Raw genomic sequence first — 10,085 nt, forward strand, 5'->3', positions numbered from 1 at the left:
TAATATCAATATTTTAATGCAAGTTGCAAGTAATGCCTTCAAATAAAAAAAGTCATTTTTGACCAAAATAGCATCTCTGTGTTGGAAAAGACTGGTAACTTGACCCAGGCTAATCCAGCTACATTTTCTTTCTGCTGTTACAGTACCACAGACCTCAGAGCACAAGGAGGGGGAGGCTCTGGCTGTCAGGCAGAAGACGGAACGATGGAAATGCAAACTCAGCAATCCTTTCTCCCCTTCAGCATTGTCCTAACAAGGCTTGAATGACACCCTCAAGAACAAGAGTGGGCATCATGCCAGCCTGAATCTCCCTCAGACTGGCCAGAGACACAGCTAGGATGGAGCTTCAGCATGGGTGTTCAACACTGATCTGAACAGACACTCACTAAAACCTGAGTCAGCATAAAACTACAACAGACTTTATGGAAAATAAACTGAGAGTGATTGAGAGAGGCAATTGGAAAGGGTTGTGAATATGGGATCCTATCTGAACTAGGAAGAATTTTTGGTTTATTATCTGGAATGAGAGTTTACACGTACTGGAAAAAGCCATCAGTCACCAACCAGACTGACTTAACACAATAGAAAATAACTGATTGGTTTACTCAGCCTCACCCTTATGGAAAACAAAACAAAAACAGCACTATAAAAGTGCTTGATATGATTTAGATATGATCTAAGCCTCCTGAAGTCATACCACAGCTTTGTGTGAGGAGTAGACCAATATTTAAGTCATTGTTCGCTAAAAATCTTTCGCCCAGTTCTCAAGTTTCATTCATACTTCTGCATATTCAAAATTATTCAAAAGTTATAATACACTAATGTTGATGTGCCAAATTTGAATATATGCAAACATGAATGAGATTAGTGCTACTTTTGGACACATTATTCTTATGTTTTATGGAAAAGTGCAGCGTGAACATTTTTCAAAACATCTCCTTTTGTGACACCACAATGATAAATGATTGTGACAGATATATAGCCATTTAAATTTTTTGGTATTACTGTAACCCTCGCAGCAGATCACGTCTTTAGCAAGTGTAGTGCATCCACGACACAGAATAGTGACTCTTCTGACCTTCGACTAAACTTCGAGACTGCTGCCCACTCTGTATTAATGGAAAACAAGCATTATCATGGGAATCTAATCAGGCCGCTATTAAAGAGACGAGAGATTAATCGCTGTCCTCCTGCCCTCTGGATTCCTCCACTTCCTGTGTTGCCAGCCTGAAGGGAAGTTTCACAGTGCTGTAAAGTGCAGAGGCGCTTCTGTCTGGCCCTGTTTCCTTATCAATCACACACAGATGCCAAGTAACGACTCTGCATCTGGAGTCTCTCTGCCCAAGACAATATGCACAATTAGAAATGACCTGCATTTCAATAGAAGAGTATCTTTAATTTCACTAAGATGATTGCTCACTAAAAAAAAACACAGCCATCATGTTTTCAGGCCATTTCAAGTTTGATTTTGACGTGGCATAAAACGGTGATATCTAAGTGGTTGAGTTGTTTACTTACTTTTTAATTATCCTTCCCATTAGCATCATCATTTTGTTCATTCAGATTGATTCGCGAACTCGGAACGCACACAAAAACGAGCCGGGATTTATTGCGTGAATCAAAACCAATCATACCACGATGGAGGCACTGCCACCTCTCACGTGACTTTCCCCCATTCATTCTAAATTACTCCTCACTAAACACACCTCATGCTTTAGAGTCTCTGTTAAAAATCAATGGGGCTCAGGGGAGGCGGATTCCTGCTGTAACTTAACCTGCTGGTGTCACTGCAAGAGAGTGTTACTTTAGAAAAATGTGTGATTAATACACTTTTTAATATCACATTGTGTAATATTTGCATTGTTTTATTTTTTGTAATATGGGTTATTTTCTCATCAAATTTTTGAGGAGGCACCGCCTCCCTTGCCCCCTTGGAGGAAACACCCCTGATATACACTCACCTAAAGGATTATTAGGAACACCTGTTCAATTTCTCATTAATGCAATTATCTAATCAACCAATCACATGGCAGTTGCTTCAATGCATTTAGGGGTGTGGTCCTGGTCAAGACAATCTCCTGAACTCCAAACTGAATGTCAGAATGGGAAAGAAAGGTGATTTAAGCAATTTTGAGCGTGGCATGGTTGTTGGTGCCAGACGGGCCAGTCTGAGTATTTCACAATCTGCTCAGTTACTGGGATTTTCACGCACAACCATTTCTAGGGTTTACAAAGAATGGTGTGAAAAGGGAAAAACATCCAGTATGCGGCAGTCCTGTGGGCGAAAATGCCTTGTTGATGCTAGAGGTCAGAGGAGAATGGGCCGACTGATTCAAGCTGATAGAAGAGCAACTTTGACTGAAATAACCACTCGTTACAACCGAGGTATGCAGCAAAGAATTTGTGAAGCCACAACACGCACAACCTTGAGGCGGATGGGCTACAACAGCAGAAGACCCCACCGGGTACCACTCATCTCCACTACAAATAGGAAAAAGAGGCTACAATTTGCACAAGCTCACCAAAATTGGACAGTTGAAGACTGGAAAAATGTTGCCTGGTCTGATGAGTCTCGATTTCTGTTGAGACATTCAGATGGTAGAGTCAGAATTTGGCGTAAACAGAATGAGAACATGGATCCATCATGCCTTGTTACCACTGTGTAGGCTGGTGGTGGTGGTGTAATGGTGTGGGGGATGTTTTCTTGGCACACTTTAGGCCCCTTAGTGCCAATTGGGCATCGTTTAAATGCCACGACCTACCTGAGCATTGTTTCTGACCAAGTCCATCCCTTTATGACCACCATGTACCCATCCTCTGATGGCTACTTCCAGCAGGATAATGCACCATGTCACAAAGCTCGAATCATTTCAAATTGGTTTCTTGAACATGACAATGAGTTCACTGTACTAAAATGGCCCCCACAGTCACCAGATCTCAACCCAATAGAGCATCTTTGGGATGTGGTGGAACGGGAGCTTCATGCCCTGGATGTGCATCCCACAAATCTCCATCAACTGCAAGATGCTATCCTATCAATATGGGCCAACATTTCTAAAGAATGCTTTCAGCACCTTGTTGAATCAATGCCACGTAGAATTAAGGCAGTTCTGAAGGCGAAAGGGGGTCAAACACAGTATTAGTATGGTGTTCCTAATAATCCTTTAGGTGAGTGTATATCATGTATATATATTATTGTAATGCTACCTGTTGTTATAGTGTGTTTTAGATCATTGTTTTATGAGTGACAAAGGGTGATTGTTGGGTGACAACCTTTGCTAGTGTTATGGAGATGAGTTGATTTGAGACATGCATCAATTGTTTTAGTAGTTAGTAGTTTTAAAAACTTAGTAGTTTTAGCGCATTTTTGAAGTGAAATTAAGTACCAAGCTGAAAGTTGGTTAGGAGAACTGTGTGAAGAGTTTTGGAAAGGTAACTTAAGAATTGAGAAATGGGTCCAAGGAACAACAACAACAAAAACAATAACAGACAGACAGACATAGACAGACAGGCAGACATAGATAGATAGATAGATAGATAGATAGATAGATAGATAGATAGATAGATAGATAGATAGATAGATAGATAGATAGATAGATAGATAGATAGATAGATAGATAGATAGATAGATAGATCAATCCACTTTGGTCTCTCACTTTTCGTTTGAATCAATCTGTTAGTGTATATGTCCCTGAGGACAAAGAAACCATATGTATTTGTGAGAAGGAAAGAGTCTCAGTGGGCCAGACGTAGAAGATTCAGTCTTGCTTTCCACTCCGGAGCAGATTTTCTACTTCTGAAGCCGCAGTGTACTGATCGCCCTCTGAGACGAGCCACTTTCCAAGGTGATGGATCTGTCCTCAGAGGACCGAGAAATGAGACAGAGAAATAGATGCCCAGGGTGTCTGTGTATGCGTGTGGTATTGCTCGATGCCTACACCCTCCCCGATCCAATCAGGACGCACGTTCAGTCCTGACCTTGAGCTAGACAGACAAACACTTATAGCCCTCGCAGAGACACACAAATGACTTACAGCCACTGTGTGTGTGTGTGTGCGCGCGCTGTAAATTAGCAAGACATGTTTCAGTTATGAGCAGGTAAAAGTGAGCAATAAATTCTGTGTTGAGTATAGTAACATGAGATGAGGAAACAGATAAAGACGTATTACAAGCACACTTCCATTTACTGTTCAAATGTTTAGGGTCAGTGAAATGTTATTACATGTTAATAAGAAAATGAATGACAAAAGCCTAAAACCGGTGCCATCTCACCTTCATTGTCTGTATTAAGGTAAAAATTCATCACAAAATGAAAATATTGTCATAATTTACTCATTCATCTGTATTATTTGCTTTTGCCTGTGAAACACACAAGCAAGGATGTCCGAGCTGCTCTTTTCCATAAAGACAGTAATAGAGGTTTGGAATGACATGAGGTTGAGTAAATGATGACATTATGTTCATTTTAGGTTGAACTAACTATGCTCTCTTAGATACAGATACATGCATTAGAGTCTTCTCACCCAGTTGATAATTACACACTGTCAGAGAGCTGCCACAAACCACACCATCACTTTCACTGAGCAAACCTCCTGAACTGTAACACCTGCTATTACACATGCCAGTTCACTGAACAGGGCTGTTTGCTGCTCCTCGGATCAGCTGTCTGACTAGTGCTGAATAATGTGAGCTTTAGGCACAGGCAGAACACCTCCACGAGAGAAACATATAATTCACATGTGTTTGCATCTATCACATTTGTTTTAGGGTTTCCTCCGGAGTTCACAAATTTCAGACATTTCATATTGAAGCGTGAGATGTATTTAAAAATAATAATAATTGAAGCAAAAAAGAAGCTTAATTGTAAAATAGGCATAATTGCTATTTGTCTAGGAATGAGTTGTTACTCAATTACATCTTTTTTTTTATCAAATGTATTTGTTGTTTTATCGGACAGATACAGTTCTGTTCAAAAGTTTGTGGTCAATACGATTTTTTTTATGTTTTTCCAAAAAGTTTAAAATGCAGTAAAAATAGTCATATTTTGAAATATTATTATCATTTCAAATATAATTAATTCCAGTGATAGCAAAGCTGAATTGCTCTATTCCTTCAGAAATCATTCTAATATGCTGATTTGCCGCTCAAGAAAAGTTTCTTAATATTATATCGATGTTAAAAACTGTTGTGCTGTTTAATATTTTCGTGAAAACAGTGATGCATTTTTTTCAGGATTCTTTGATTAATATAAAGCTCAAAAGCTCATTTATTTGACATATACATTTTTTGTAACAATGTAAAAGTAAAATTCAATGCATTCTTGCAAAATAGAAGTAGCCTATTCATTTTTCAACGGTAGTGTACAGTATAGTCAGATAAACTAATAGCCGCAGAAAATGTGTAATAAAATGTTATTTTAAAGTACTAAACTAAATTAACGAAATTAATTTTACTTAATACAATTAAGTAATTATTTAGGCAATTATTTAAAATAAATAAAACAGGCTATAGCAGAAAAAACCTGAATAAAGAAAGTTTACTTTAATAAAAACGATAATAATAATGCCTAATAAAATGATGGGATAAAAAGAAAAAAAAGAACAAAAACTAAACTGAAAGTTGACCAAAATGCAAAACGATAAATAAAAATTGTGAAAATTTAGTGGAAAACTAACTCTTGCACAAATTAATGATATAAAAAGATAAATATTTCCCTTAGGTTAGAAATTGTTGAAAGAGGTTGTCATCCATTCCATCCCTTCATCTAATTACCAAGTTCAATCAGAATATATGATTAGGATGGCGCTCCCCTGTCAGTTGTTTTCAGGTTCAGCTAATTAACAGCATAACAGATTGGAAGCCAATGAAAGCTCTTTTCTGAGGAGGAAAGAAACCCAGACACACTCACCTTTCCAATGGTTTTAGCAGAGCAAGGGAGGACAGCAGGTGTTTACTGCAGAGTTTCTGTATGTCCAGCAAATTCTGCTCAGGGAAGTCCTCGTCGGCATCGGCTGCGAGATCAAATAAAAAAAATCAATCACTATATCTGGAAATTGAAAGACTACACTGGGACTATGTTAGTTTAAACGAAAGTCATTATGGCAAAAATAAGGCATTAAGTGTCTTCTCATAACCTTTGGATACTTGAATCGTCGTACAACATTTGTTTGATTACAAAACCTCATGGGGATGTCTCCGACTCATTGCACTTTTCCTGTGCCGGCTGAGACAGATATATTTAGAAGACTTCCCATTTCCATCTATATGTTAATGCAACCAAAAGCAAAAGAATCACAGTTTGAAATATTATGTGCCAAGCGGGGCATGAAATTGAGCCAGACAAACAAACAAAGGATTTTACCTCTCGTGCGTCTGCTGCGTTTAATAATAAAAGATGCACTTGACAAGGTGAGAGAAATCAGGTTCTCGTAAAAAGACAGTATATCCACCGTAAGAACCATTTGGCGACACAAACAAAGCTGTGTCACTGTGACGGTTTCAACAGAAAATTTATTTTTGCAATCAACTTTGCAAAATACTATAATCTCAGAAGCCAAATATTTATTGCAAATAGAAACAATAGAAACTTTTTTCCATGGCTCTGACTCGAATTGATATATACAGATGCTGAGGTCAGGCAACAGACATGGCCATCTGACCAATCAGAGCAGAGTGTGAGTACTGTGAGAAAAGAGGTGATGCTGCAATGTATATAATGAGAAAGTGTTTTTGACCTTGGATACATGTAAACCTATTAAAAGAGACTTCCAAAACAAAATAAGGACCTTTTAAAAATAGCATAATGAGGCACTTTAAACGTATCGGATGCAGGAAGTAAATAATAAAAGCTGCATGTGATCTCCAGAACAAGGACTACCAGAAGAACTCAGCCTGAGCTGAGTCAGGATTCCTGGCCAAGAGAAGAGCCCGTGGAGCTGGCATGTCTCTGCCACAGATCTGCTAACTCTGCTCAGAGGCCAACTCTTCTCCATGTACAGACTCTGACCTAAGTGTGCAGCAATGTGAGGAAACAACACGGACACTGGTGTGGGAAATGTCTTCTCTTTCCCATGACCAAAAAAAAAAAAGGAAATCATTAAGATTCAGCGAATAGATCCTTCAAATGATGCATGGATACACATGCATCATATTTACATAGTAGTATGTAAATATTTGTTGTACTGCCTTTAATTTATGCTAATTTTATCATATTGCAAAAATTTGGGATTAGTAAGAGTTTCTTTTTTTTAAAGAAATTCATCTTTTTTCAGCGAGGACGCATTTAATTGATCAAAAAGGACAGTAAAGGCATTTATAATGTTACCAAAGATTTGAACTTTCTATTCATCGAATAACTTTTTATTCCACAAAAAATATTAAGCGGCACAACTGTTGTCAACATTGATAATAATCAGAAATGTTTCTTGGACAGAAAATCAGCATATTAAGAATGATTTCTGAAGGATCATGTGACACTGAAAACTGGAGTAACGATGCTGAAAATTCAGCTTTGACATCACATGAATAAATTGAGTTTTAAAATCTATTCAAAGAGAAAATAGTTATTTAAAATTGTTATTACTTTTCTATTTGATTTAACAATATTGCTGTTTTACTGTATTTCTTTTACCGTATCCTTAAATGATTTTTTTTTTTTACAGTTTTCAACATCGATAATAATAAGAACAGTTCTGCTGGAGTTGAATGCTGGGAGGCATTGGAGGAGCGCTTGTCACATGGATTTAAGTGTCCCCAACAACAGAGCACTGAGAGACAACGAAGCCTCAAAGTCAAGGGTGGGCAGGAATGTCCTGAATAGACGGTTACATAAAAACCCTCAGCATGATGCTTTTTTCCAGGCTGCAGCACTAAAGGACAAGACTGCAGAGTTTAGCAAGAGTTGTTCTGTTTCAGCTCTTTCTAAAGTACAACTTTCATAGCGATTTCAAGAGGAACAGTTAACAAAGGGGCGATTCATGTAGGTTCATGTTAGGAAGTCATCAGTGCATTCGAAGCATTTCTTCATTTGTCTGATGCTTTTATCCGAAACGTCTTATAAGTACGAGTGTTCCCTATTAATCAATCCCATGATGACCTTGCAGCTTTTAGCACCAATGCTTAACCAGTCACCAAGTGCAGCTCCTTTTCTGTTATTCGAGTTTTAGAAATTAAACTGTTTAATGGCATCATCAAGTGATATTCTAGTGATTGTCTAAAATTGATTGTATCCTCATAACCGAATGCATTAATGGGGGCGTAATGGAGTCCTTTGGGTTCTGACTCATTTCACAAGTCAGCCATCAACAGACAATGCACATTTAAACACTGAGTATATGCACTGTATGAATAATAATAAAAAAGATAACTACACTTTTTAAGGGTCATGTGAAAAAAGTCAAGCGAGCAACTGGAGGTCAAAAAGACAGGGTCATGGCAATACAGTAGTGACCTGACCCAGATACTGTATTAACCCAGCTTCCAGATGTGAAGGGGCCTCACTGTACTTTAATGCATGCTTTTATTTTTTAATGACGGCTCCTAAAATCAACTCTGCTGTCATCCTGCAACCTCTCTGATTCTCTCCCTCGGTTTGCTACGAATATAAAATATTAATATACTAAAACAATAAGAGTGCCGATAATGAAAATAACTGGTTGTAAGACATTTCTTTTCCAGTTCTCTTCCCATTTTATTCTTAGGGGTATGATTAACTTCTCTGCTACTAAAAACAGACCTTTTTAATCATTTGTGATTGGTGAATAATGATTTTTTTAATATATATATTTTTTTATAAAGGTACACACATAAAGAGCAACTTCTAGACAATGAAATAATATTTATTATATTCCATAATTTTTTTTAACACCCCCTCCCCCACACACACTTTTCCAGTTGTGAAAATCACAATTTAATTTGTAAATTATTTGATACTTCTAGGTTTTCTATGCCCATGTGAACCCTTTAAAATATTTTGGTTGTTGCTATTGTTTGTTTGTTTTGGTAGAAATCTAAGCATTTTAATTATATTACAATTTAGATATTTGTTTAACTTTTATAACTAATATGCAGAATAATCGTGACAATTAATACTGATGTAATTTATGAAATTATAACTATTATGCAATATAAATAGTCTCAAGCTCATTTGTTTTGGGCAAATTCGAATTGTATTTCGAAGTAGTAACATTTCGAAAATGATTAATCTAATCAAAAATTTATTTAAATGGTATTTAAAGTATTAAAGTTCCTAAGCTCCTGTATTTCTAAACTCTATGGATAAAAGATCCACAGATTTAAGGACATGTCTAAGTTAACAGTGTTGTGACATGCATTCTGTCTCTTCCTGCACAACAAAGTCTATAATTTCAAAAGTATATTTGGAATAAAAATGTTTCGCTTTTAATTTTTGATGCATCAATATCCACAAAATGCACCAGTCACGACGTGATTCCTGTCCACACTGATACGAGAGAATTTAACTATTTAAATGCAACAATGTAGCTATTGTGGCCATTGCATTCTTGTTATCCTTCCAATTTCTGTTACTGTCGGCGTTCCGTACAAGTTGCAAACTTCACTGCGCGGTCAAATTTATTGGTAACATCACGTTATTTAACACATTCAAAAAGTCAGACACATCCCAGGACAAACTATTGCAAGTTTTATCGGCCTAGCTAAGTCTTTCAAAATTACTAAAGATAAAATATGGATACAAAATGTCGTTGTCTACTGTACCATTTTGATCCGAGCTCTCTAGCATCGAAGGAGTCCGCGAAAACCTCCATTTGCCCAGGACTTCCGCTCGCCATGTAACAGTACGTTGGATTTTCACATTTCTTCAGTTATCCTTCCCTTCACTGTTTTTTTCTTCTTCTTTTTTTTCCGCCGTGCTAGCAGCATTCAGACAGACAAAAATGCAGAGGCTGCTTTTGCAGTAGGAATTGGTGATTGGAGCTCGGGGATCATATGGGCTTTTGTCAGAAGTTTTAAAGGGCCATTGCACTAGTTTTTTCCCCCCCGTCTGAGCTCTATAATACATCTTACAGCTAAAAAATGACTGATCATTACGAACTGTCCTTATGGTG

General features: G+C 37.4%; 1 protein-coding gene across 1 annotated transcript in view; it reads right to left on the reverse strand.

The window, feature by feature from the left end:
- zbtb47b (zinc finger and BTB domain containing 47b) overlaps positions 1-10,025 on the reverse strand; it is a 30,157-nt gene extending 20,132 nt beyond the window's left edge. The window contains exons 1-2 of the mRNA XM_082183568.1: positions 9,736-10,025; positions 5,909-6,011 (exon numbers count right to left, since the gene is read on the reverse strand). The gene's annotated coding sequence lies outside the window, so the exon portion shown is untranslated. The remainder of the gene's footprint in view (positions 1-5,908; positions 6,012-9,735) is intronic.
- Positions 10,026-10,085: the final 60 nt, after the last annotated feature.

Source organism: Leuciscus leuciscus (genome assembly GCF_965113295.1).
Source record: "Leuciscus leuciscus genome assembly, chromosome: 11".
Taxonomy (NCBI): Eukaryota; Metazoa; Chordata; class Actinopteri; order Cypriniformes; family Leuciscidae; genus Leuciscus; species Leuciscus leuciscus.